Source organism: Gorilla gorilla, chromosome 18, assembly GCF_029281585.2.
Source record: "Gorilla gorilla gorilla isolate KB3781 chromosome 18, NHGRI_mGorGor1-v2.1_pri, whole genome shotgun sequence".
Classification (NCBI taxonomy): domain Eukaryota; kingdom Metazoa; phylum Chordata; class Mammalia; order Primates; family Hominidae; genus Gorilla; species Gorilla gorilla.
Window position 1 is genome coordinate 119978611 of NC_073242.2, and position 27024 is coordinate 120005634.

Sequence of the window (27024 nt, forward strand, 5' to 3'; positions counted from 1 at the left end):
CCGCACTCCAGCCTGGGCAACAGAGCAAGACTCCATCTCAAAAAAAAAAAAAAAAAAAAGTACTGTGCTCATCTGTTAGGTTCCTTTTTTAAACTTCAGACTTACAGAAAAGTTGCAAAAATAGTTTAGAGTCCCTGTACAGCCTTACCCAGCTTCCCTAATGCTAACATCATACATAACCACAGTAAAATTATCTAATTCCAAAATCAGCACTAACGCCAGACTATTCACCACCACAAAGACCTGACTCCAATGCAATCACCCTGCTCCAGGGCCCACGCGGGTGGTGCTGGGTGCTCTCTTCTCTCCATGAGGCTGATTTTTTTTTTTTTTTTTTTTTTTCTGAGACAGAGTCTTGCTCTGTTGGTCAGGCTGCTCTTGAACTCCTGACCTCGTGATCCGCCCGCCTTGGCCTCCCAAAGTACCGGGATTATAAGCGTGAGCCACCATGCCCAGCCTCCATGAGGTTGATTTTTAATGTCTTGAAAATCGACACGGAATAGAAAATAAGCCAGATTTGCGTTTCCCTGTGGTGCTGTCGAACACGCACACGTCACAAAAAAGCCCACGAGATGACGAAAAAGCCTGAATGCTGCATGTGTGTCTCTGACTGGGAATAAGGATCACTGGAAAATATTTGCACCTGAGAAGATGGGGCTGAAGGAGGCTGCATAGAGCAGGAGCCCTGCGATGAGCCGGGGACCCCCTTGGAGGTTTAGCGGACAGGACGTCATCCACACAAAGAAGAGCCGGCAGGTCCCGGGCTCACACAGGTCTGGAATGGTGCCACTGCCCAGCCAGATCCCTGTCCGCAGCCCTGGGAAGAAGGTTCTGGAAGGCCCTGCCACAGCCCGGGGAATGATGAACCCAAAACTGAGCCAAGCTCCAGCCTGTCTCACAAATCCTAAAAGCAACAGCTGAAAGGGGCAAAAAGGTTCCAAGGAACTATCTGGATCCCAGAACAAAGCCCAAGATTACTTACAGGAATACACAATTATCCAGCACATAATGAGGTAAAATTCACAATGTCCAGCATCCCATCAAATATTCTCAGGCATGGAAGGTGGAACAATTTTAGCAAAAAATAAATAGGACAGCAATGGATTACAGTGCTGGAGTGCAGTGGTACGACAGCCTCCAGGGCTCAGGCAATCCTCCCACCTCAGCCTTCTGAGTGGCTGGGACGACAGATACACGCCACTACGTCTGGCTAATTTTTTTTTTTTTTTTACTTTTAGTAGAGATGAGGTCTCGTTACATTGCCCAGTCTGGTCTCAAACTCCTGGGCTCAAGCAATCTTCCCACCTTGGCTTCCTACAGTGCTGGGATTACAGGCGTGAGCCACCACACCCGACCTACAACTTTGCTGTAAACCTAAAATTTTTCAAAAATAAAAAGTATATTGAAAAAAATTCCTGGGCATCTAAATAAGAAAATATGATTACATAGGAGAAAAAAAAGTCAATCAAAAGCTACCCAGAATTGACACAGAAGGCAAAATTAGCAGATGCAGACATGAAATCGTGTAACTCAGTTCCTCCCCACGGTCAAAAACTAAAAACACGGAAGCTAGGAAAAGACACTGGAATGAACCTCTAGAGATGAAGATGACGCTGTGTGAGACGAAAACCACACTGGGTGGGATTCACAGAAGAACAGGCATTCAGAAGATCTGTGAACTCAGAGAAACGGCATGTCAACAACTCAAACATGAGCAAAAACCCCGAGTGTGGCGTGGGTGAGGTGCAGGAGCCTAACCAATGGTAAGGGGTGCTCCCAAAGGAGGTGGAGGGCAGAAAAAAATATGTGAAGGAATAAAGCCTGAACATTTCCACATTTTGATGAAAACTGTAAACTCTAGTGATCCAAGAAGCTCAACAAATCCCAATCACAAAACATGGAGAACCTGACCAAGGCACATCACAGAGGTGAAAAGAAAATCTTAAAGGCAGTCAAAGGTGAGAAACTAGGTAAAGAAGAACAGGCAAAGGGGACGACAGGTTCTCGGGGAAACAGTGAGCACACAGCCAGGGGCCAGCACCCGTAAGTCCTGCAGAAAAACACCTGTGAAAATCTTTCAAAAACAATGCTGCTGGTAATGGTTGTCTAACTTTGGGGAGGAGGTTCTTGGAGCTCTGCGCTGCTCCCCACATACCCTGCCCTCCGCATCTGACTGTGCATATCCTTTGCAAAATCCTTTCCACGACACTGGTGAACATGTAAGTGTCACCCTGATTTGTGTGAGCCACTCTCATAAAATTATTGAACCTGGCTGGGCGCGGTGGCTCACGCCTGTAATCACAGCATTTTGGGAGGCCGAGGCGGGCGGATCACGAGGTCAGGAGATGGAGACCATCCTGGCTAACACGGTGAAACCCCGTCTCTACTAAAAATACAAAAAATTAGCCGGGCGCAGTGGTGGGCGCCTGTAGTCCGAGCTACTCGGGAGGCTGAAGCAGGAGAATGGTGTGAACCTGGGAGGCGGAGCTTGCAGTGAGCCAAGATCGTGCCACTGCACTCCAGCCTGGGCAACAGAGCGAGACTCTGTCTCAAAAAAAAAAAAAAAAAATGATTGAACCCAAGGAGGGGTCACGGAACCCCAGATTCAGGGCAGGTCGGTGAGAAGCACAGCCACAGGAACCCAGGGCTTGCGGTGGGTGCTGGGAGTGCTGGCAGTCTTGCGGGACTCAGTCCTCCCCCTGGCGGATCCCGTGCCGTCTCCAGGTAGACAGTGTCCAGGCTGCACCGGATTGGGGGACACCCAGCTGGTGTCCGCTACAGAACTGACTGCCTCCCTGCTGTTGGGGAGAAAGCCCACACAACTGGTCACAGACGTCTTTTGTGTTTTCTGTGTTGACTGTCGCTGTGGCATGAGAGCAAAGGAAAAATCTGAGTTTTCCCCCTCAGAACCTCTACTAACTGAGCTTAGAAATACATGAAGTCAAGCTACACAGACAGATACACAAAACCACAAACTCAGTAATGATTTTAATACCCTGTTCTCAATCACTGAGAGGACAAGCTGACAGAGAATCAGTAAGGACACTTGTAAAAAGTAAAGCAGAGGTTCCTCTTCAAAGACTTTCCTCCCCATCTAACTAAAAATAAATAGTAACTTCTCTTAAAAGCAACATTTATTCAAAGACCTGTACTAACATTCTTAAATATCTGCTAGCCTTAATAAAGAAATCAATGTACTTTATGTTCTTAGCTCCCACAATTTAGCCTACATATCTGCCCTGGCATGCTTATACTGGTCGAAGCAAGCATTAGGTCACGGCCTGTTCCTCTTCCTTATTTGAAGGTGTTTTTACCTTTCTCAGCATTCCACAAATTACTTCCTCCTTCCTTTCTTCTCCTCTGCCTTTGCCTCTTTTAAAAAGTTCTAAGTTGCTAGCCAGTCGGGACAAACACAGAATGTGAGGTCCCGTTCCAGCCAATGGAAACCGGACACAGCAGTAGGTATAAAAAAACCGGACACAGCGTCAGGTTATAAATGACCCTGGTCTCCTTTATTCGGTGTACTCTCGTGGCAAAACTGCTGGCGAGTGTACCCTTTCTGCAGAAAGTATAAAAATGGCCTTGCTGAGGAAATTAAATTTACGTTCAAGTGCTATTTCTTTACGGCGCCAGGGAACAAGCATTTCAAACATACTGATGGCCCATTCCTGAAGGATCACAAGAAGCTAAAATTCATTACCTGTATAAGGGAGTTTAAGTCAGATTTTCACCCTTTTCATGTTTTCTTACATTTTCTACAATGGGTAAACAATGGAAATAAGAAAAACAATGTTTATGTTTTGAAAATGTCTCAATGGGTCTGCCAGTTCATGTTTTCCATGAGCAGCACTGGCTCATGGTTTTCCGTGGCATCACTGTGATGCCACGCTGAGATGCTCCAGGGTCCATGCAGTTCAAGAACATGGTCGTGATGTGTTGAAGCAGACCTGTCTTGGTTGTCCCTCAGAGCCCAGCTACAGAAGTTAATGCTCAACTCAGCATCTGTAATGCACTTCGGATGTCAGCCTACAAGAGCACACCCAATCAACATGGTTGAGTTCACAGACAACGGTGTCTAGAATGTCCGGCACACCCAGAACCTGCACTTAAGCAAACTTGTGGATAGGAAGTCCCCCAAGGCTGCTTTTCTCTAAACACTAGGTTAGGAAGAAAGAAAACTGGGAATACATTTAACCGACTCCATCAACTACATAAGAAAGCACCTTTGAGAGTGAACTTGGGTCTAATCACCACCTTGGGACCTGCCTGCATCTGAAATGAGTGAGTGATCTACAGTCACCAAGGCCCTTTCTGTTTCCCCAAAAATTCCTTTTCTAAACTCCAGCCTATTTCTTCACATTCTACTTCTTATTCAAAGCCCATGCAAGTGCTAACCCTCAGTGGAGCCTCTGGCAAGCCCAGTCCCCGGGAAACACGGTCTCCCTCCCTCTTCTTCACCTGCACACCTTCTCTCACAGGAGCCTCTGGAAGTCTCCCTCAGGACCTGGCACCTTCTTGCTGCATCATAAATACCTTGAGAGCACGATGCCAGCCTCATCCACCTGTTCTCACAGGTGACATGGCTCCCACCCTGGGACCAAGAGAGTCCACTGTACACATTAAACTTGAGTTTCCTCTTTTTTTTACTTTTTTTATTTTTTTTGAGACGGAGTCTTGCTCTGTGGTGCGAGACCACTCAGGCTGGTGGAGTACAGTGGCGCAATATTGGCTCACTGCAACCTCTGCCTCCTGAGTTCAAGCAATTATCCCACCTCAGTCCCCCAAGTAGCTGGGATTACAGGCGTGTGCCACCATATCCAGCTGCTTTTTTTTTTTTTTTTTTTTTTTTGTATTTTTAATAAATAGAGACGGGGTTTCACCAAGTTGCCCAGGCTGGTCTCAAACTCCCGACCTCAGAGTGATCTGCCCGCCTCAGCCTCCCAAAGTGGTGGGATTACAGGAGGAAGCCACCGCGCCCGGCCTAGTTTCCTCTTAGGTGGAGTAATCACATCCACCTCAGAAGATCTGTAAGGGTTAGAAGGGGAAGCAGCCGGGCCGATGGAAATGTGCAGGAACTATCCCAGCTGGGCCTATTGCCCTTCATTCTGGAATCTGGCAGAGCTCTGCATGGCATCTCGCATGAAACAGGCTCTAAATATTTAATGAATAGGAGGTGACATGTCAGACAGTGGGAATAATCATGCTGATCTGCATGAGGAAAATGTATCAAAAAACAAAAGCCAAAAACTCACGAAGAAAGTGCTTGTAATAGAGACGAGTTTACTTGTGAGGGCTACGAATAAGTGAAGCTCAAACCACTATGTGCCAAAATGAAAGTGGGTTCGTAGACCCCAGTGTTTGCTGACTGCAACACAGCGGTGCCTGCAGCTCACAGGGTGCTCCTCCCCACCTCCCTAGCCCTCCTGGAGACTCCACCCATCACAGTCCCAGGTTCCAGGCAGGCTTCCCAGGCCACTCAGCTGCTGCGAGCACAATGTCCTCCCGAGGTCAACGGGCAGGTGGCAGGAGCCTCTGACCTGCTTCCCTCCACGACACGGGCACGTTCTGGGACTGCAGTTCCACAGTGGTCTCCCATGTCCCTGGAAAGCAGCCGTCCGCCTATCCTCCACACCTGCCACACTGCTCTCACTCATCAGGAAACTTCTCATCAGAAAAATAGCTCATGGGCCAGGCACAGTGGCTCCCGCCCGTAATCCCAGCACTTTGGGAGGCCAAGGCAGGCAGATCACCTGAGGTCGGGAGTTCAAGACCAGACTGGCCAACATGGTGAAACCTGGTCTCTATTAAAATACAAAAATTAGCTGTGCGTGGTGGCAGGCACCTGTAATCCCAGCTACTCGGGAGGCTGAGGCAGGAGAATCGCTTGAACCCAGGAGGCGGAGGTTGCAGTGAGCCAGTATCGCACCACTGCACTCCAGCCTGGGCGACAAAAGCAAAACTCTGTCTCCAAAAAACAAACAAACAATCTTTTGTGGAAAAACAAGTGTATTTTCTACTCCTTGTCTCAATAAAACCTGCGAAGACTACTTTCATATACAGGAGTCGTATTTTATGATAAAGAGCTTCATTAAGGATGATGTAAAATTATACATAGCCATTTCCATAATAAATGGCCTCAAGAGTTAAACACAAGAGGTTATTGAGTTATTTTTCAAACGTCCAGAGTCCTCATTTCCAATTAAGGCAGGTTGGCTGTAGCACTGCTGGAAAGCCTAAAGGTTTGTTTGCAGCCAATTCAGAGGCGACAGTTTTTCCAAGGCTACTTAGAGCTGATGAGAGAACTCCGTAACTGTTAAAAAGATCTCCAAACCAGCAAATACATCACGGTATGTTTTTAAGTCACTGCAATCCAGATCATCTTAAAAGTTCTGCAGGATTTGGAAAAACAAAGACAAATTATTAAACCAAGTGACCAGGCTGAAGCACAGGACAAGATGAAAGAGGGCCAAAAACAGGCAACACCACCACTCAAACGATCCAAGAGACCCCTGGTCTACAAAGTGAGAGGCTTGGTCAATTTTAAGGCAGTGTCTTAACAGGAAGAATTATGCAAGCAAAGTAAACTGGCTGAGCCCCAGGGAAGGGCTGCGTACTGCCAGAGGAATGGGCTGGACTCTTTCCAGCTCCGTAATCCTGGGAGCAGCGTCGGTGTGGAAGGAACCCTGACGGCAAGCTGTTACATAAGAGCCCAGTCCTGCACTGCGGGGACATGGTCCGCTTGCTACTGGCATGCAAAGATCAAAGAGAGGAGACAGCGCTGGGATGCCAGCCCACGGCTGGGACACGTGCTGCATCTGTGAGCATGCGCCCAGGAACAGACGCACAGACCCACCCGAATGGGGAACCGAATCTTACTTGTCCATGAGAATCCCAGGAGGGGACCAATGGGCCATCACACTGGAACCCTCTGAAACTGCACACACATTTGCAAGCATAGGTATCAGGGGAGGTAACTGATACAGACTCTTCTAAGGGTGTGAAATGTTTGAAAAGTTGTCAATAAGCACACAGGCTGACCTGATTCATTCAACGACATTTTCTCACCCAGCACACAGACTGAATAGCTTGGTACAGTTGCTTCCCAGGTGTAAAACTACCTGCTTAATAACAATGCCATCTCAGCTGGGTGACACCGCACTGATAAGCCAGTTCACTGGAGGACTGCTGGGGTGGTGCGGCAAGACTGTTTCAACGCACTATGTCCCGAGCCCGCAGCATTCATCTTGTGCATATCCTTCATGACAAAACAAGTATGCACAAAGCACTGCTGCCGCACACCAGACACAGCGGCCTCTGGAGAGGAAGCACCAATCTTCAGTCAAAGAATGACCGACCGACATGCAAACCCTGGTTGTTCGGACATGAGTACTGGCAGATCATTTCTGAAAAATGAAGGAAAGACGGCTGCAAGTTCAGCCAGAACACCTCAACAACTTGTTGTCAGTGTGAAAATTCAAGCTTTCAAAGATAAGAATTTTGGAAAACTCCAAGAGCAGACAGCTTCTGAAGAACTAAAAGTCTCCCTTGATGAGACAGGTGCTGCTTTCTGATGTAGTAAAATCAAGTGGATCCACATCGGGAGATGCACACAAGTCCAGGGCACCCAATCGGCCCTTGGGTGCACACTGTGTGCTGACCTGGGTCACCTCCAGATGTGGACACACAGGCACACTCCCATACACAGGCGATGGAGCCGCACTCGCCGCAAGAGAGACCAAAGGGAAGCCCTGAGACTCCCCTGCTGCTGCAAACGCTCACAACACAAACACCTGCTGGGTTTTGGTGTCGTATCAATGAAAATCTCCATAATTATATCAAAAAGCTATTCATTAAAAATATGCTTCCATTTTCCCACTAGATTTTTTTTTTTGTATACTTCAACTAGAACAACATATTTACAACAGACTGATGCAGAAACAGCGAGGAGAACCCTGCTGTCTTCTATTAAGCCACACATTAATGGGGTTTGTAAAATTTTAAGGAAATGCTCCTCTAATCCCTATTTGTTGTTGTTGCCGTTGCTTTTGGGACGGAGTTTTGCTCTGTCGCCCAGGCTGGAGTGCAATGGCGCCATCTCGGCTCACTGCAACCTCTGCCTCCCAGGTTCACGCCGTTCTCCTGCCTCAGCCTCCCGAGTAGCTGGGACTACAGGTGTCCACCACCACACCCGGCTAATTTTTATATTTTTAGTAAAGATAGGGTTTCACCATGTTGGTCAGGCTGGTCTTGAACTCCTGACCTCAGGTGATCCAGCTGCCTTGGTCTCCCAGAGCACTGGTGGGATTATAGGCATGAGCCAGGGGACTTGACCAGATCACTAATTTTTTATACTGGAAAATACAGGATTTTTTTTTTTTTAAAGAATGTGCTACTTATATGCAATGGGCTTATTATTCCTGTTGTTAATTGGAATTGGTATACAGACATTTTCCAATCCTTCAGGTTTCAAGTGGCAAATGTCAGCAGATATACCCACAGAGCCAGAGCTCTTCAGGCTCCTCCACATCCAACGGTGTCTCACAGTCCTGAGGATGAGGACCTGGGTGAGGGGAGCACGGGAGAGACAGCCATCAAGGCATCCACCTCCAGGACAGACACTAGCCAAGAACCCCCTCATGGCAAGGCCTCTCACAAGTCCAACTCCACGGATTCCACCGTAAGTCCTGTCAACTGGATGTGCATTTACAAAATCTGCGTTTTCTCAAAGAACCTGAAGCTTTCTGTGTCCTCAGTGATTCTGGACTCCCAGCGCTGTACCACTCCCTGCCAGCCACACAGGGGGACCCACAGGAAGCAGGCCTTCCCCGTGGCAGGCCTTGCTGCTATCCGCGCTCCTTTCTGTGCAGTCGTCCCCGACGGGGAAGGGTTGAGCCCAGCAAAGTGGATCCCTGGCTGCAGGACAAAGGTGTGCATGGCAAGGGGCCCACCTGCCTCAGGCTGAGGCATAAACTTTCCCTTTTCACTCAGGAAGAGTAAGACACAGTTCCCAGTTTTACAGTGTGCTTTTGTGGATGCCGACCCGGTACTGCTCTTGGAATGTCAAGATGAAGATGATCCAGAAGCCTCTCCTCTGAGCATCTTCTGATTGACAGGCAAGGGACTGGAGTGGAGCCCTTGGCAGCAGGCGGTGGCCAGGGAGAAGCGGCCTGTGCCACGTCTCCCAGCTAGCTCACCATCAGCACACAAGCCTTCGTCCTGGGCATGGGACTCTCCATCCATGGTCAAAGCAGGTGCGCCTCAGGTGGCAACACAGGACCCTCAGACACTGACCGCCTGTTGTTGAATCGGTGCAATATTCACCCACCAAAAACGACCACAAAGCGCCTGTCACCAGTGACAGTGCTACCAAGCACTGTCTATGTGAATAAAATTAAATTGTGTTTGGAGAATCTGGTGATGCTGTGAAACAGCTGAAGATTACCTGTAACCTCAGCGCTCTGGGAGGCTGACATGAGGGACAATGTGAAACAGCTGAAGATTACCTGTGACCTCAGCACTCTGGGAGGCTGACATGAGGGACACTGTGAAACAGACGAATATTACCTGTGATCTCAGCACTCTGGGAGGCTGACATGAGGAACTCTGTGAAACAGCTGAAGATTACCTGTAACCTCAGCACTCTAGCAGGCTGACATGAGGACTGCTTGAGCCCAGGAGTGTGAGACCAGCCTGTGCAACACAGGGAGACCCCATCTCTTAAAAAAAAAAAATTTTTTAACAAAACAATAAAAAAACAAAAATAGCCGGGTGTGTTGGCACCTGCCTGTGGTTTCAGATACTCAGGGGGCTGAGGCAGGAGGAAGGTTTGAGCCCGGGAAGTTGAGGCTGCAGTGAGCTATATGACTGTGCCACTGCACTCTAGCTTGAGTAACAGAGAGAGATTGTGTGTCCAAAAAAAAAAATCCGAATACACTGTTAGTGTCTCAAGCCCAGGTTAGAAATTACTCGTCTAGTCTCTGACAGAAAAATCAGGTGGGCTAAGCAAAGGTGCTTTCTGGCCCAGGAGTACAGATGCATTGGCAGGCACATGGCTCAGCTGGCTGTGCACAGCCACCCAGGATCCTGGGGCAGTCTCTGGACAAGGCGTCAAAGACCCCAGAGAGACTCCCATCATCCCTCTCTCCCATCAGCATCATCAGTGTTTTAAAATTGTTAACAACCTCCATGCTGTGAGATGCAGTTTCCAAGCAAGGCATTTTCAGTGTTGCCTCAACAGAAACTGCATCATCCCTGAACACTGACCTCCTGTCACAGCCCAGGTGGCTCCGAACACGGAGCAGGAGCATGATGACACAGCACGAGTCCATGCAAGGACAACTCCTCATCAAGACAAGTCAGAGGCAGAACCGAGTTCAGGGGCCAGTGGCTGGCTTTGTTTATTGTTCATTTCTCCGTAAGAGAAGCCCAGAGAGACAACTACAAGTGACCCAAGACACTCACAGGTGAGTGGATTAAACACCCGGCGTCCATCCACACAACAGAATATTACCAGGCCCTGAAAAGACACAAAAGGACTATAGATGCATGCTGCTGAGTGAAAGCAGCCCGTCTCCAAGGACTACACGCTGTAGGGTTCCGACTCTGACATCCAGGAAAGGGCAAAACCGTGCAGACAGCACAAAGATCAGCAAATGCCAGGGGCTGGGGAGAGGGAGGGACGGAGGGATGTGCAGCAGGAACACGGGGGACCTGGGGCAGTGAAACTACTCTGTATGATACCACAACGGTGGGTCCACATCAGGATACGTTCATCCAACCATAGACTGCACAGCACCCGGTGGACCCTGAGGTCGTGCGGCCTGTGGGTGATGATGACATTGTCTCTAGGGCGGTCGCGACTATAACAAATGGCCGCTCTGGCGGGGATGCTGAGCCCAGGGGTGCGGGGGAACCCTCTGTAATTTATGTTCTATTTTGCTGTGAACCTAAAGCTAATATAAAAAATAAAGTCTACTTTTTCAAAGTGACCATCCTGTCAGAAAGACAAAATGGTCCCAGAGCACAGGGTTTGGATTCACACAGCACAGAATCGGCTCCCAGAGCACAGGAAGGTCCAGTGCACCAGGACCAAGAAGCAGAGTAAGCCGAGTGACACAAGAGAGGGCAGCCTCTGCCCCAGGCTTCCGGCGCTGGGGGATGGTCATCTGCTGCCCCAGGCTTCCCTGCACTGGGGGACGGTCATCTGCTGCCCCAGGCTTCCCTGCGCTGGAGGCTGGTCATCTGCTGCCCCAGGCTTCCCTGCGCTGGAGGCTGGTCATCTGACGGGAACCCCTGCAGCCACCTGGACCAGCTGCACACACCTTTGGCGCCTGACGCCCTCCACCCTCTGCAGACACCCTCTCACAGGCTCCACCGGGCTCAGGTTCACAAACACATCCCCCGTCTGCCCCAGTGCTGCCAGGCATGACACCCAAGACCAAGATGGAAAGGGAGGCCCCGCGTGTGGGTGGACAAATCCACAACACGCTGGCCCTCAAGTTTTCTCAGTAATGTTATATATTTCTCTCTTCCCCCCACCCGCCCTCTCCCTCCCCAGAGGGAGTCTTGTTCTGCTGCTCAGGCTGGAGTGCAATGGTGCGATCTCGACTCATTGCAACCTCTGCCTCCCAAGTTCAAGCAATTCTCCTGCCTCAGCCTTCCAAGATGGCCGCCACCACGCCCAGCTAACATTTGGATTTTTAGTAGAGACCGGGTTTTGCCATGTTAGCCAGGCTGGTCTCGAACTCCTGACCTCGTGATCCACCCACCTTGGCCTCCCAAAGTGCTGGGATTACAGCACGAGCCACTGCGTCTGGCATTAAATTTCTCTCTTGATTATGCAGCCACTAAATATCACGCTGGGATAATGGGAAATTAATGCTAAGCTTTAAAATGCAGAATGTGAAGCCTTATATCCAGAGTAATCCTTATTTTGTAAGAAGTACATGATATATTCAACATTTTAGATTTACATGTTTTATCTTGGGTGGAAGGATTACAGGCGATTTTTACTTTCTTCTCTATGCTTTATTTACTGGTGTTATGAGTTGAAATGTGTCCCCCAAGAATGGTATGTTGAAGTCCTAGCCCCCCAACACCACAGATGATGGCCTTCCTGGGAAACGGGGTCTTTGCCGATGATCAAGGTGAGATCGCTAGGGTGGGCCCTCACCCCCACAGAACCAGCTTCCTTCTAGAAAGGGCAGGTGTGGACACCGAGCTGTGCACGCAGGGAGAACGCTGGGTGAAGAGGGAGGCGGAGATCGTGGTGATGCGTCTACAAGCCCGGGCACACCTGAGACTCCCCCATCCCCCAGAACCCGCCGGGCACTCCAGAGACTCCCCCATGCCCCAGAACCCGCCGGGCGCACCAGAGACTCCCCCACCCCCCAGAACCCGCCGGGCGCACCAGAGACTCCCCCACCCCCCAGAACCCGCCGGGCGCACCAGAGACTCCCCCATCCCCCAGAACCTGGAGAGAGGCCTGGAGCAGATGCCCGCCCCCACCCCTCCAGCACCGCAGAAGGAACCGGCCCTGCAGAGAGCTTGGTCTCAGAGCCGTGGGAGAACAGATCCTTGCTGTGGAAGCTCCTGGTCTGTGGTGATTTATCACAGCAGCCCCGAAAGACTCCCACACCAAGTTTCACTCTCTGTCCATGGACCTCTTTAATGGAAACCCTGATTTTTCCATAAGGCACTGAATCTGTGTAACTTTTAGAGTAAGGAGGACGACCTACAGTTCACTGCATGAAAGCACAGCCCTTCCAACAAAGGCAGGCGAAATGTGGAGCCAATTATATCTGGGTGCCTACACGTGACTTACGCCAGTTCTTTGTAGAAAGAGTGAGGCTTGTCTCAGTGATACTAATGTACAGTTCACATGAACTCCTAACCTTAGCCAGCCACAATAAGGTATCTGGGATTGAGCGCTTATTTAAATTGGTAGGCACATCAATTTAAATTTAGGTAGTAGCTCAGCCTGTACCTAACACATGAGGAAGCCGAGGCGGGAAGATCGCTTGACTCCAAGAGTTCAAGAGCATCCTGGGAATGACAGGGAGACCCCGCCTCTAGAAAAACATTTAAAAATTGCTGGGTATGGTGCCGCACACCAGCAGAGTCCCAGCTACTCGGGAGGCTGAGGTGGGAGGATTGGTTGAGCCTGGGAGTTCAAGCCTTGAGTGAGCTGTGGGTGGGGGGGGCAGCACTGCGGGGTGAGGTGAAGGGGGTGGTTCTGCGGGAGGAGGTGAGGAGGTGGCTCTGCGAGGTTAGGAGAGGGGGCGGGGGCTCTGTGGGGTGAGATAGGGGGTCTCTGCGGGGTGAGGTGAGGGGACAGCTCTGTGGGATGAGGTGAGGTGGGGGTTCTGCGGAATGAGGTTGGGGGGGGCGGCACTGCGGGAGGAGGTGGGCGGGGTGGGGCCTGCAGACCCTCCAGGCTCTCCCGGGGGAAGGAGCCCCATCAGGGCCAGCACTGCGCCACTCCCAACAAAGCAGGCACCCTAGCCTTCCAGTGGAGACCTCCTTTCCGCCTGGGCTCCAGCTCTAGAGCAAGGCCAGTCACCTCAGCCCCACCATCAAACACCAGGCTCCACGTAGGCACTGCCCTAGGAGGTCGCTCAACTGCGTGGTGGCGGGTGGCCTGGAACGCTGCTGTCATCACTGCACGTGGACACATCATCAACCTCTCAGCGTGACGTGCCCTCGCGCTTTCAGGTAAAACACTACAGAGAAACTTCCTGTTGGCAGGTGGACCCCGCACTCCCTAGGGCCTGATCGGCTCCCTCTCTTCTGCTTTACGGGCACTGACAGGAAGTATCTGATGCGCACTCACTCACACCAGCCACGCAGATGTTGTGAGCAATCCTGTGTGGCCTGCTCCCCCCTCCTGACTGGCCCCTCCTGACTGGCCCCAGCACCGCGTGGAAGAACATGGAGGAGCTCATCTGTCTGAGGATAGGGAGCAGCAGAGCACACACAGGTAAGGGCAGAGCGGGGAACCCAAGTCCCGAGGAAGTTTCTCAGTAAGCGAGGCCCCGCGCTCTGGGAGGGCACCCCCAGGAAGCCCACACATAAAGCAACTGGACACATGCTCAACTACGACTGGGCAATGACAGTAGCTTAAAAAAAAAAAAAGTACACCACCAAACAAAGACCAGAGACCACTTACATAAAAGCCCTGCTGCCTCCCAGGGAAGGGGTTTCAAAACACTTCTTTAGGTGAGCACGACAGCACGTGCCTTTAATCACAGCTACTCAAGAGGCTGAGGCAGGAAGATGACTTGAGGCCATAAGTTTGAGGCCAATCTGGGCAACAGAGCAAGCCCACCTCTAAAAAAGTAAAAATAAAAAAATTAGGCGGGTGTGGTGACGTGCGTCTGGAGTCCCAGCTACTCGGAAGGCTGAGGAAGGGGCATCATTTCAGTCCAAGAGTTGAGGCTGCAGTAAGCCATGACTGCACTTCAGCCTGGTCAACAAAGTAAGACTTGTCTCTTAAAAAAGCAAAACAACAACACATCTTTATATTATAGGGCGCAGAAAGTAGCAAGATTATAAAACTAAAATAGGGTGAAAGAATGCAAGAGACTCAGAACCATGGCAAACTTATAACTAAAATTTCAAACTACAAGAAACTCTCAGAGCAAACGCTGCACCACATAAGCTGCTAGCCCGGCACATGTTTGTGAAGAATCAGGAGTCCTCTCAGCACCAACAGACAGTCATGGACACAGCCCACAGGTGGCTCGACCCACCAGCCTCAGGGAGCATGGGGCTGAGAGGGGAAGCCCAGTTTGGGCTACTGTAGAACCCTGTTCTAGTCTCCTATCCACCCTCACCAAGGCACTAAATCACCAGCAAAGACTCTGAGAACATCAACATCTGTGTAACTAAGGAAAATGGAAGTGCAGGAAGGAATACATCTTTGTAATCAACGGGCATGAAAAAAATTGCTTTCACTGAAAACACTGAAAAGGTACAACCCTATTATGTCTCCTGCTAGGAAAAATTTTCCTCTGCTTTTAAAGGATTAATAGCCACAAAATATTATTTTGTTATTCTGGTGTCCTCCAGAAAATGAGCCAACAGTTTGAAGGGTATGGGGTAAAGAGAAGAGAAGGAAAAGCTGCTTTTGAAAACACTGTTGACTCGCAAAGTTACCAGCACTCTATCAGGCTAATGCCTGGGTCAGGAGAAGACAGACGCAGTCACTACTATGGATCCTGAGGGCGAGAAACTCTGGATGCCACAAAGTGGCATGTTCAACCTTCCTACAAGCACACAGAGGTGAAGCCTGGAGAACAGGCAGGGACAGGCCCAGCTGGCCATGTGCTCAGCCACGCCTACCTCGCAAGGTCATTCTGACGATGAAGGCATCACGGATCCAAATGCCACCTTGAGGCTGAATGTACTATACAATAAAAGAACCACTGTAAATCACACTATTGACTCTTGGTTGATGTTCTTTCCTTTACAGTAAAGTGAACTCGTGGACAAACATCGTGTCCACAGACCACCATAAATGTAGTTTGTTGTTTTAAATAAAACTGAAATCAGACTTCCAAAAAGAAACATCTAATAACTTCTCCTCTCCCATCCCACCAGAGTCATGGCCCACAACACAGCCCGACGCCCCGTCACACGCTCTCACAGGACAACTGCCCACACCAGTTAACTTGGTGTCACGGTGGAGCCGAGGTTGCGGTGAGTGGAGATCACGCCATTGCACTCCAGCCTGGGCGACAGAGCAAGACTCCATCTCAAAAAAATAAATAAATAAAAAATCTTGTGGAAGGAGGTACCACATATGAGGTCTGTTGTGGAACAAAATGCCGTCACGTGGGGCATGACTGTATTCTTCAGGGCACATTTGCAAAACAGCTCCTCTAGTCACACAGGTAACTGTTTTTGAGACAGGTTCTGGCTCTGTCACGCAGGCTGGAGTGCAGCGGTGTGATATGAGCTCACCGTAGCCTCGACCTCCTGGGCTCAGGCGATCCTCCCACCTCGGCTTCCCCAACTAGCTGTGACTACAGGCACGTGCCACCACACCTGGCTCATTTTTTTTTTTCTGGTAGAGACAGGGTTCTCACTATGCTGTCCAGGCTGGTCTCGAACTCCTGGGTTGCAGCAATCCTCCCGCCTCAGCCTCCCAAAGTACTGGGATTACAGGCCTGAGCCGCCATGCCCGGCTTTCCAGGTAACTTTCCTATCAGCCTTCCTGACTGCTGCAGGTAAGGCATGTTCTCACAGGGACAATTCAGGAAACGCACCAAAGTGTCCTCAAGGCCTGTCCACGAAGCTCCTCCTTCCAGCCAGACCCTGGGGCTTAGGGGTCAAATTCCTCACACCTTCCCCCAGCGCTCCTCACAAAGGATGCACTGCAGTCAATCCCAACTTAGCTCCAGCAAGAATAATCCCAGCACTTTGGGAGCCAACGCCGACAGATCACCTGAGGACAGGAGTTCGAGAACAGTCTGGCCAACATGGTAAAGCCCCGTCTCTACTAAAAAGACAAAAACTTACCGGGCGTGGTGGCACACACCTGCAATCTCGGCTACTCAGGAGGCTGAGGCAGGAGAATCACCTGAACCCCAAAGGCAGAGGCTGCAGTGAGCCAAGATCGCATAACTGCACTCCAACCTGGGTGACAGAGGGAGACTCCATCTCAAAAAAAAAAAAAAAAAAAAAAACCTTCAGCCAGAAAATCACCAAAGTCCTAAGTCTGGTTATGCCCTTTGTTTTCTAGTTCTTAATAATAAAAACACAGCAAGGGGTTTGGTGCTGTGAGCAAGGGGCTCTCTGAGAGTTGGCGCCCACACGTGCTGGTCTCCAGGACAGACATGTCTCAGGCCAACGGCACTGACAGAAGCACAGACCCTCACTGCCAGGTCACAACGGGCACGGGAAACCCACACCTGGGCCTCGGCCACACTCCTGAGGGCGACAAAACACCAGCCGGCGCGCTCTGAGACTTGCGGTCAGTCCTAGAGGAGAAGCAGCAGCTGCTGAGAAGGTCGCACGGGCAAAGGAGCCACTGTGCACCGTGACAAGACAACATGTTCACTGGCCATGCCCGGTGTCAGCACGCAGACACACAGGCACCAGAGGCTGCAGCGAGGAAGACAGATGTGCTTCCCTAGTGCTTATGGTCTGGGTGGGGACAGAAAAGAGACAAGGAAGGCCCAGGGCAGGAGATCAGACGCAGGGTTTTAGTTAACCAGGACTCTGATGCCGGCATCTGCCCGGAGGAAGGAAGGACAGACTTCTGAAGAAGAAGATGGACCTCAGTGCCTCCTTCACGCTGATAAGCGATCCCACCAAGCATGACCCACAGCACAGGACAAAGCCTTGTGTCCAGGACAGGGTGCCCTCCGGGAGGCAGCAGAAAGGACAGCTGTGGAATATGGAAGGGGAAAAGGAAAAGGGAACAGGAGACAAATCAGCAACATTAAGAACATCAGGCCGGACGTGGTGGCTCACGCCCATAATCCCAGCACTTTGGGAGGCCGGGGGAAGGGGGAGCAGATCACTTGAGGTCAGGAGTCTGAGACCAGCCTGGACAATATGGTGAAACCCTGTCTCTACTAAAAACACAAAAAATTAGCCGGACACGGTGGCAGGCATCTGTAACCCCAGGTACTCGGGAGGCGGAGGCTGGAGAAGCCCTTGAACCCAAGAGGCGGAGGAGGCGGCGAATTGAGATGCGCCACTGCACTCTAGCCTGGGCAACAAGAGCGAAACCCCGTCTCAAAAAGATAAAAAAAAAAAGAACACGCAGACAGAAAAGAACGACCTAGGCACATGAGGAACATCAGCATCTTAAGGAAAGGACTGACAGAAAAAGACTCATATTTTTATATAAGGAACACGGGGGGAAAAAGAAAAAAAATTAAAAGGAAAAGATTAATAGATGATATGGCCAGAGGTTTAAAGAAAGAGACAATGAGATAAAAGCAGGAAGCCCCAGCAACACTGGGCTGCCTCCCCAGGCCCTTCCGAGCATTTCCTGCCAGCAGGGCCCCTGCCCCAAGCCAAAAAGGAACCACGTTCACCTCGTCAGGGCTGTTGCACGACAGCCGCACACACCTAAGAAACAAACTCCTTCTGGGCCGTGCAACATGGCTCACACCTGCAATCCAAGCACTTTGGGAGGCCGAGGCAGGTGGATTGCTTGAGTTCAGGAGTTCAAGACCAGCGTGAGTAACACGGCGAGACGCCGTCTCTATCAAACACACACACACATAGACACACACAGAATTAGCCAGGCATTGTGGTGTGCCCCTGCAGTCCCAGCTACTTGAGAGGCTGAGAGGCTGAAGCAGGAGGATCGCTTGAGCCCAGGAGGCAGAGGCTGCAATGAGCCGTGATCGGGCCACTGCACTCCCACCTGAGTGAGAGTCAGATCCTGTCTCCCTCCAAAAGAAGAAGAAGAAGAACAAGAAGAAGAAATATTAACTCCTTTGTCCACATAGTAAAACTCAGTCTTCCATTAACTTCAAAAAGCCAAACTGGTAAGTTTTTAAGTAAAGAACAAACACATCTATAGCAAAGCGTGGAAAATCACTGTGGTCACTCCCCAGCTACAGCTGCCATGCAGTGGTAGTGCCCCTGCCCTCAAGCTGGTTCCAGACTCAAACAGGAAGCCACTGCACATGTGTGACCACTGGTCAGGCAAAGAGAGGCCAAGACAGCTCGAAGGACTTGCGCATGGCCCCAGAAGGCTGCACTATGTGGCAAGCACTGGATGCATATAGATACTCGGCCAAGAAACTCCCTGAGAGAGCTCACACCAGCACTGTTCCCTCCGAAGGCCAGTTCTCCACCCTAGAGAAGTGGCAGCCCTTCCACATTCACTTTAGCCTTGGGCTACCACAGACATGGTGAGCAGGACAGAGAGGCGTGAAGCTGGCAAAACCACCAGGTTTGATGCACGGAAAGGCCAGCATCAGCACCCAGTTGCCCGGGCAGAGGAGGAAGAGGATGGCAGGTACACAGGCCGTTAGAAACGGCCTCACCGTGACCCCGAGCGTCGTGGCAAGTGGCCGGCCCAGATTCCCTCACCCTGCTCTGGCACACCGCAGGCCAGCTGCATCTGGCAGGAGCGTAACAGCCAGTGCCCAGGCTGACGAGCGTGAGCACTGCCCCACGCACACTCAGACCCTCAGGATGAGCATGAAAGACGTCCCAGCCGTGCCCACAGCTACAGCAGCCCCTCCTCGCACCCCCTGCCACCCTCCCTAGAGTCCAGCGCTAATACAACCGCCTCTGGCCTCAGCGTCCCCGGGACTCACTCACTCACTTCACTGATCAGCCGTGGAATCCTGAATTCAAACCCTACTTCCTAAACATCTTTTGAGGCCTACATTCCTCTTGTAATAAAAATAAGGAAAATGCAATTTTCTGGGATTTTGTAGGAAAAAAAGAGAACATAAGTGAAGATATCTAGCAGAGCATGTGCCTCTCACAGACCTTAGGAGTTACTGGGAAATACAAGTGAACAGGCCGCTGTGGAGTGCGGTTTCTAAAAGTAGGAGGAATACAGAAAAGGCGGCCCCAACCCTGCCTCCGGGAGCAAAACCAAAAAGAGCCACAGCCACAGCAGAGAATTCAGAAAAGCCACCTGCACAAAAGGCCAGAGCAGCCAAGGGAAGCTGGGGGCCCAGGCCAGTGAGCCCTGGGGCCAGGTATCAGGCCCCTCAAAGAGCAGAAAACAGATTTTTTAGGTGAAGCCGACAGTCTGAGGAAATGAGATGAGCTCACACACCTGATGACAGCTTTCCCTCAGCAATTCCACCTGCCTCCACAGGACTCAGACCAAGTCCTGGTGTTAGAATAAATCACTAGGCTACGAGAAAGCTCAAACCCCCACAGGTTCTAGCACCCCTAGCCACCAACACAACTCTGTTCAAGATCCACCTATCAATAGGGGTGGGGTGGGAAGGCGGTCCCCATCCTTAGGCCATTCTTCCTCCGTGGGTTGCAGCCAGGGTTTCCCGTGGGTCGTCTTGTGCACGTCACGGCCCTGCCCACAGCATAAAAACATACAGGGGTGAGGGAGATGAGCAAGACAGCCAGCTTTTCACAAGAGCAGGAAAGGCTGGGTGCTGCGGCTCACACGTGTAATCACACAGCTTTGGGAGGCAGACGAGGAAGGACTGCTTAAGGCCAGGAGTTCCAGGCCAGTCTGAGCAACATAGCAAGATCCTGTTGTACCAAAACACACACACACACGAAAACTGGTTGTTGTGTTACTAAGTTTCCATTACAACACTGAAGTTTAGAATACAGGATTACTAGGCCAAAATATCCTGCCATTTTATAGGATTTCTTTAACAAAATCTGATCACATCTAAACTGGCATCTGTCTGCTCACTTCTCAATTTCAATCTAAATTTATTTATTTATTTATTTATTTTTTGAGATGGAGTCTCGCTCTGTCGCCCAGGCTGGAGTGCAGTGGCACAATCTCAACTCACTGCAAGCTCCGCCTCCTGGGTTCACACCATTCTCCTGCCTCAGCCTCCTGAGTAGCTGGGACTACAGGCGCCCGCCACCACGCCCGGCTAATTTTTTGTATTTTTAGTAGAGAGGGGGTTTCACCATGTTAGCCAGGATGGTCTCGATCTCCTGACCTCGTGATCCGCCCGCCTCGGCCTCCCAAAGTGCTGGGATTACAGGCGTGAGCCACCGCGTCCAGCCTCAATCTAAATTTAAAACACAGTTTGCTGTTCAGCTACAGGGCGGAATTTCACACGGAGCAGGCACCTCACAGATGCCAACCCAGGGGGTACGGCCCTTTGAGTGTCACCTAAAGCCTCATAAAATCATCACCAAGCCCATCCCCAAAAGCTGTACTTAGTAAGCCACCAGGATTTGATATTTAGAAACTTTTCCCACTAACAAAAAACAAGCAAGAATAAATTTTAAACAAAGGCTGACTGTACCAAGGAAATGGAGAGAATAAACAGAAAAAGACTCATGGACACTGGTGTTGGGAGTGATGGTCTTAGACCTCAGACCAGACTAAGACACCCTGCAGAGCTGAGGCCGTCAGGAACCACGCAGAGCCACGGAAGGGAAACACCTGCCCCCAGGCTACAAAGGCCACCCTCTGCCCTCTGCTTACTGCTCTGGTTCTGCCCTCCAGACACATGCAGGTCCCTAAAGCAGCTATCCTGCTGACGTGCTGACACCATCAGATATGAACAAGAATCCCAGTTTTATTTTTCCTAATAAACAAATCATCCATTTAGCAAAATGTCAACGATACCAAAAGCTATGAAAGCATCCTTGGATTTACAAAGAACCCTCGCTTCTCATTTCCCTTATTTTCCCATGCCCAGGCAGAGAGCCCTCTAAGCCCATGGGAAGCTTAACAGAAGGGGGTGGGGAGTGGCCAACTGTGGCCAGGGCAAGACAGAAACCACATGTGCGTGAACACATGTTCTACACAGAGCCTTATGTACTGGGCCACAGAGTAAGCAGAGCCGGGCAGCTCCTGCTGCCAAAGTCAACATGTTCAGGCTGCCCGGCCTCCACAGGCGCTTTCCTGAAAGCTGCCTGCAGAGAGAGGGGCGGCCAGGGCAGGAGGCAGGATCCTGAAGCTGCCTGCAGAGAGAGGGGCGGCCAGGGCAGGAGGCAGGATCCTGAGGCTGCCTGCAGAGGGAGGGGCGGCCAGTGCAGGAGGCAGGATCCTGAAGCTGCCTGCAGAGACAAGGGTGGCCAGGGCAGAAGGCAGCAGCACAGGGGCTCGGGCCCACGCTGGCTGTCCACACCCAGGGCCACGCCTCCATGACGGTGGCCTCCACCACATCCCCTCTCGTGTGTGCTGGTGCCACCACGGGGGCCCAGGGACCTTTTTGCTCTATTTCTCTTTCAAACTTGCAGCCCTGTGCCAGCAGCCAGCACTGCCTTCAGAATCCCTGCACACAAGCGGTGGGAAACCTTGACTGCACCGGAAGAGGAGCAGGCTACCCTGGCTGGGCCAGACGCTACACATCTTGCTGTCGAGATGGTCTACATTTCTTCCTTTTTTCTTTTTCTTCTAATCCTTCTGTCACCTAGAGCTGGAGTGCAGTGGTGTGATCATAGCTCACTACAACCTCTGCCTCCCGAGCTCAAGAGATCCTCCCACCTCAACCTCCTGAGTAACCATGACAACAGGCACGCACAACCACGCCTGGATAATTTTTGTATTTTTTGGAGAGATGGGGTCTTGCCACGTTGCCCAGACTGGTCTCGAACTCCTGCCCTCAAGAAACCCTCCCACCTCAGCCTCCCAGACTGCTGGGATTACAGACACCATCTCATGGTGCCCGGCCAGTTTACATTCGGAACCCACCACTATCCCCTTGTTGACAGTAAGCACATCCCAAATCATTTTTCCCAATGGACAACACAAATAAATAATTAAGATCCTTATTCTAGAGTGGGGAAAAAAGAGACTAGAATTCTCAGCAGAACTTGAGGAATCCAATGGCCAGTAACTAAGATGCCTCCCGGAGTCTCCTGGCCATGTTCCATCCCTCCCCTCAGCCAGGTACTGGGCTGTCTCCCAGAGTCTGCTGGCCATGTCCCATCCCTCCCCTCAGCCAGGTACTGGGGTGAGATGCCTCCCAGAGTCTCCTGGTCGTGTCCCATCCCTCCCCTCAGCCAGGTACTGGGCTGAGATGCCTTCCAGAGTCTCCTGGCCGTGTCCCATCCCTCCCCTCAGCCAGGTACTGGGGTGAGATGCCTCCCAGAGTCTCCTGGCCGTGTCCCATCCCTCCCCTCAGCCAGGCACCGGGCTGAGATGCCTTCCAGAGTCTCCTGGCCATGCCCCATCCCTCCCCTCAGCCAGGTACTGGGGTGAGATGCCTCCCAGAGTCTCCTGGCCGTGTCCCATCCCTCCCCTCAGCCAGGCACCGGGCAGAGATGCCTCCCAGAGTCTCCTGGCCGTGTCCCATCCCTCCCCTCAGCCAGGTACTGGGCTGAGATGCCTTCCAGAGTCTCCTGGCCATGCCCCATCTCTCCCCTTAGCCAGGTACTGGGGTGAGATGCCTCCCAGAGTCTCCTGGCCATGCCCCATCCCTCCCCTCAGCCAGGTACTGGGGTGCTCAGGCCACACCGGACCCTCCATCTCCTTCCTCCTACCTTCCTCTTCTTCTCAACAAAATCTAAGCAAGTAGTAAATGGGCCTTCCGGTGGCAATGATGTGTTAAGACACGCAGAGCCCTTACCCCATTTGCTACAGGAACCCAATTACATCTGGGAAGAAATAAGCGGGACAGGAAAAAGGTACATTGGTGTTTTTGCATCCACAAAGTTCACTTCAATTTAAACAGAACTTACTGAGTACTCTTATGCTAGATCCAGGCAAAATGTTTTCCACCCTCAGATACAAAAACAGAGAGGAAAAAATTCCCTTAAGCCAGCTGTGAAAAATGATGGTATTAAAAAAAAAAACACTGGCCCCCTGAGAATCACTGTAGTTAACAAAAGAAATACAATAACCGCAATATTATAACCTACAAACAAAAAGCCATTCTCAGTCCCCCAGCAGGACCTCTCCATGCCTCCCAGGTCACCAGAGGACAGAGGACAGCAGAGGTCACAGGTCAGCAGAGGTCCCAGCACCCAGAGACGGATTCCAGCTAAAAGCACACATGAGGGAAAACAGCTGACAGCCAGAGCTCCCAATGGGGAGCTCCAATGTTCCAAACCCTCCCCCAGGCCCTGGGACTCTCTGCCCATCAACCAGAGCCTGGAGGGGGAGGGAGTAGGAGGGGGCGCCGCTCAGCCACAAGTGCCCATTTTCACATGAACAAGTCTAACTTAAATGACGCAGCATCTTCTGTAAGTTATTGCAGTTTAAAGAGGCCTAGCCACAGATAATTCCTCAGAACTCTAAAATAAAAACTGATTCTACTAAACAATGGAGTTATTTATCTTGGCATAATTACTACACATATTTCTTTGATAATAATGGAAGTATGGTGTTACCTGTTTCTAAATCCTAACAAAAACTTATGTTGAAAATGGAAGTGGGCCGGGTGCAGTGGCTCATGCCTGTAATCCCAGCACTTTGGGAGGCTGAGGTGGGCAGATCACGAGGTCAGGAGATTGAGACCATCCTGGCTAACACGATGAAAACCCGTCTCTACTAAAAATACAAAAAATTATCCGGGTGTGGTGGCGGGCGCCTATAGTCCCAGCTACTCGGGAGGCTGAGGCAGGAGAATGGTGTGAACCCGGGAGGCGGAGCTTGTAGTGAGCCGAGGTCGCACCACTGCACTCCAGCCTGGGCGACAGCCAGACTCTGTCTCAAAAAAAAAAAAAAGGAAATGGAAGTGAACTCACACTGGCACCTACAAATCCCTTACAGGCCTGCAAACCTAGTACTGTGGCTGTCAGCAGCCGCCAGGAACCCCTGGAGCATTCTACGGCAGGACACAGAAACAGCCGACAAGCACCCCAGGGGGTGAGGGTGCCAGGGAGACTCTGCACTCCCACAACGCCCTAGGGTGCAGAGGGGCCTGCCCAGAAAGAGCCTCTCTCTGCTTTCAAGGCCAGACTGGGGGGAGGCAGGAGGGTGGTACCAAAGACAGCAGCCCTGCCCCTCCCCACCTCCAACCTGGCCACCCAGACAGGGACCCCAGCACACCAACAGCAAGCAGAGGGGGCTCGGCTCTGGCTGAGCCGACTTCCAGCCCAGCCACCACCACGGGCCTGCACACCCTCTGCCACGGGCCTGCACACCCTCCGCCACGGGCCTGCACACCCTCCAGGATGCCACAGGCACAGCTGCTCGGACTGCGCACTCGGGGACACCGAGGCGCACGATCGCACCTGCCTTACAAGTTCAACATTTCAGCAAGACAGAACCTGATTACTTTTCTATCTTAAATAGAGATGTCAATTAAAAATGTAAAACATTAGGTCCAAGCCTCTTTTCATATGAACAACACTGCCTTTGTTATCCTTAACAAACCACTTTCAAAACCCCCAATTTTTGGGAAAGGTAATTTGAAAGTCCCATTTCACAGCAAGCACAAATGGAACACCCACATGTTGTGAGGGTCAGCAGCCCGCTGTCACTCACGGCCACACTCACTGGGAACCGCGTGCTGGGGTCATCGGGGGCCACGCAGCCGCACCGCCTGAGAGGACTAACCCTTCTGTTTTGCCAAGAAAGATGTCAGCTTCAACTACTTTTATACTGGAGAAACAATTTACAAACTAAAATTGTTTTAAAGCCTCTATTTTCATGCAGTTTTGTTTCTGTAAGGTGTTATTTAATCTCCAAGGAAGTCTTTACAGTAGATATGACCGTGACCACTGTCCTGGGTAGAAGACTGAGGCTCGGAGAGTGGAAGGGAGGGGCCAGGGCCACAGCGCTAGCACCAGTCAGCCCATCACACAAGGCTGTCGGGGACCCTGTGTCACTGCGACCACACCTGGCCCAACCTCAGGGCAGGACCAGCCTAGAATCCATCCAAGCTGGGCACCTAAGTCATGCCCAGATGGGAGAAAAGAGCACAGCAGCGTGTACTGAAGAAGCGACTGGGGATCTCATCTAAACTGCTCACATTCCACCCAAGGAGTCAAAGTGAAACACGGGAACGACACAAACACTCCACCCAAGGAATCAAAGTGAAACACGGGAATGACACAAATACCAACATGAAAAATATTAGAAAACCTGTAACATTCTTCTTCTTTATTTGGGACAGAGTCTCACCCTGCGGCCCAGGCTGGAGTGCAGTGGTGTGATCATAGCTCACTGCAGCCTCAACCTCCTGGGCTCAAGTGATCCTTCCTCCCCGCTCAGCCTCCCCAAGTAGCTGAGACCACAGGCGCATGCGTGCCACCATGCCTGGCTAATTTTTTTATTTTTTGTAGAGATGCAGTCTCGTCATGTTACTCAGGTTGGTCTCGCACTCCTGAGCTCAAGTGATCTACCCACCCCTTCCTCCCAAAGTGCTGGGATTACAGGCGGGAGCCACTGCACCTGGCCAGCTATTCTTTTTTTTTTTGAGACGGAGTCTCAAAACCAGGCTCAGTCCACCTCCAGATCTTGAAAAATGTCTCAGTCTCACCTGATCACGAACATGCCCACTACCCAGGCTGGCTTCATTCTATGACTGAGAGTCGCCTGGAGTCTCCCTCTGTCGCCCAGGCTGGAGTACAGTGGCACCATCTCGGCTCACTGCAAGCTCTGCCTCCCAGGTTCACGCCATGGTTCGTAGTTAGAATCTGAGAAGACGATTCTAGACCTATTTTCAAGGATATCTCAGATTCCCTGTCCTTCAAACCTCACCTCTATTTCCAAGGAAAGAATTCAGTCATATGAAAGAAAGCAGTCAGGTGTATTTTAAAGTGGCCTGACTCCAGGCGACTGAGATAAAGGACAGATAGACCAAACTATGAAGCTCCCGAAGGAAGGTGCAGGAAAGGTTCTTTCACGTTTGCTAGGAGTAACAACACAAAACAGATTATGTATTTTTGGACTGTTCACTTTAAAACCATGACTCACACCTGGCCAAAATATGAAAATTTAATTTAGCCAAGTTTTCTCTTCAACTGCTGTCAATCCACATATCAGAGAAAATAACCTGCCAGTTCACCATGCGTCTCTGGAAGGAGGGAGGACTCTGCCCTACAGCGACACGTGCTTGCTCAGAGCCAAGGCCAAAGTCTTTTTGGAGACTGCTGCCGCTCCTCTCAAAAAACATGCCAGTGACTCCCAGGAGGAGGCAAGGAGTCAGGGCTGGCGAACCAGGCTCCCACTCCTTACCTGCCAACCATACACACTGGTCTCCAGCTCCTAGGAAAAGCCAGAATAGCCATCTAGAGGGTTCAGCAGCAGCACTATGCCTAGAAGCACAGGACAGCCCGGCGAGACCACCAGGATCCTAAAGAGCAGAACAGCTCCCAGGATACAGAATCCTCATCCAAGGACAACCCGGCAAGACCACCAGGATCCTAAAGAGCAGAACAGCTCCCAGGATACAGAATCCTCATCCAAGGACAACCCGGCAAGACCAC

At 51.0% G+C, this 27024-nt stretch overlaps 1 protein-coding gene across 13 annotated transcripts in view; it reads right to left on the reverse strand.

Annotated features, from left to right (window-relative positions):
* The window catches only part of ANKRD11 (ankyrin repeat domain containing 11), a 243941-nt gene that overhangs the window by 145875 nt on the left and 71042 nt on the right, over positions 1-27024 (reverse strand). The window contains exon 1 of one of the 13 annotated variants that reach the window (XM_063700398.1): positions 23131-24082. The exons of the other annotated variants lie outside the window; for them this stretch is intronic. The gene's annotated coding sequence lies outside the window, so the exon portion shown is untranslated. Of the gene's footprint in view, positions 1-23130; positions 24083-27024 lie in introns of those variants that run through there. 13 annotated transcript variants of the gene reach the window in all.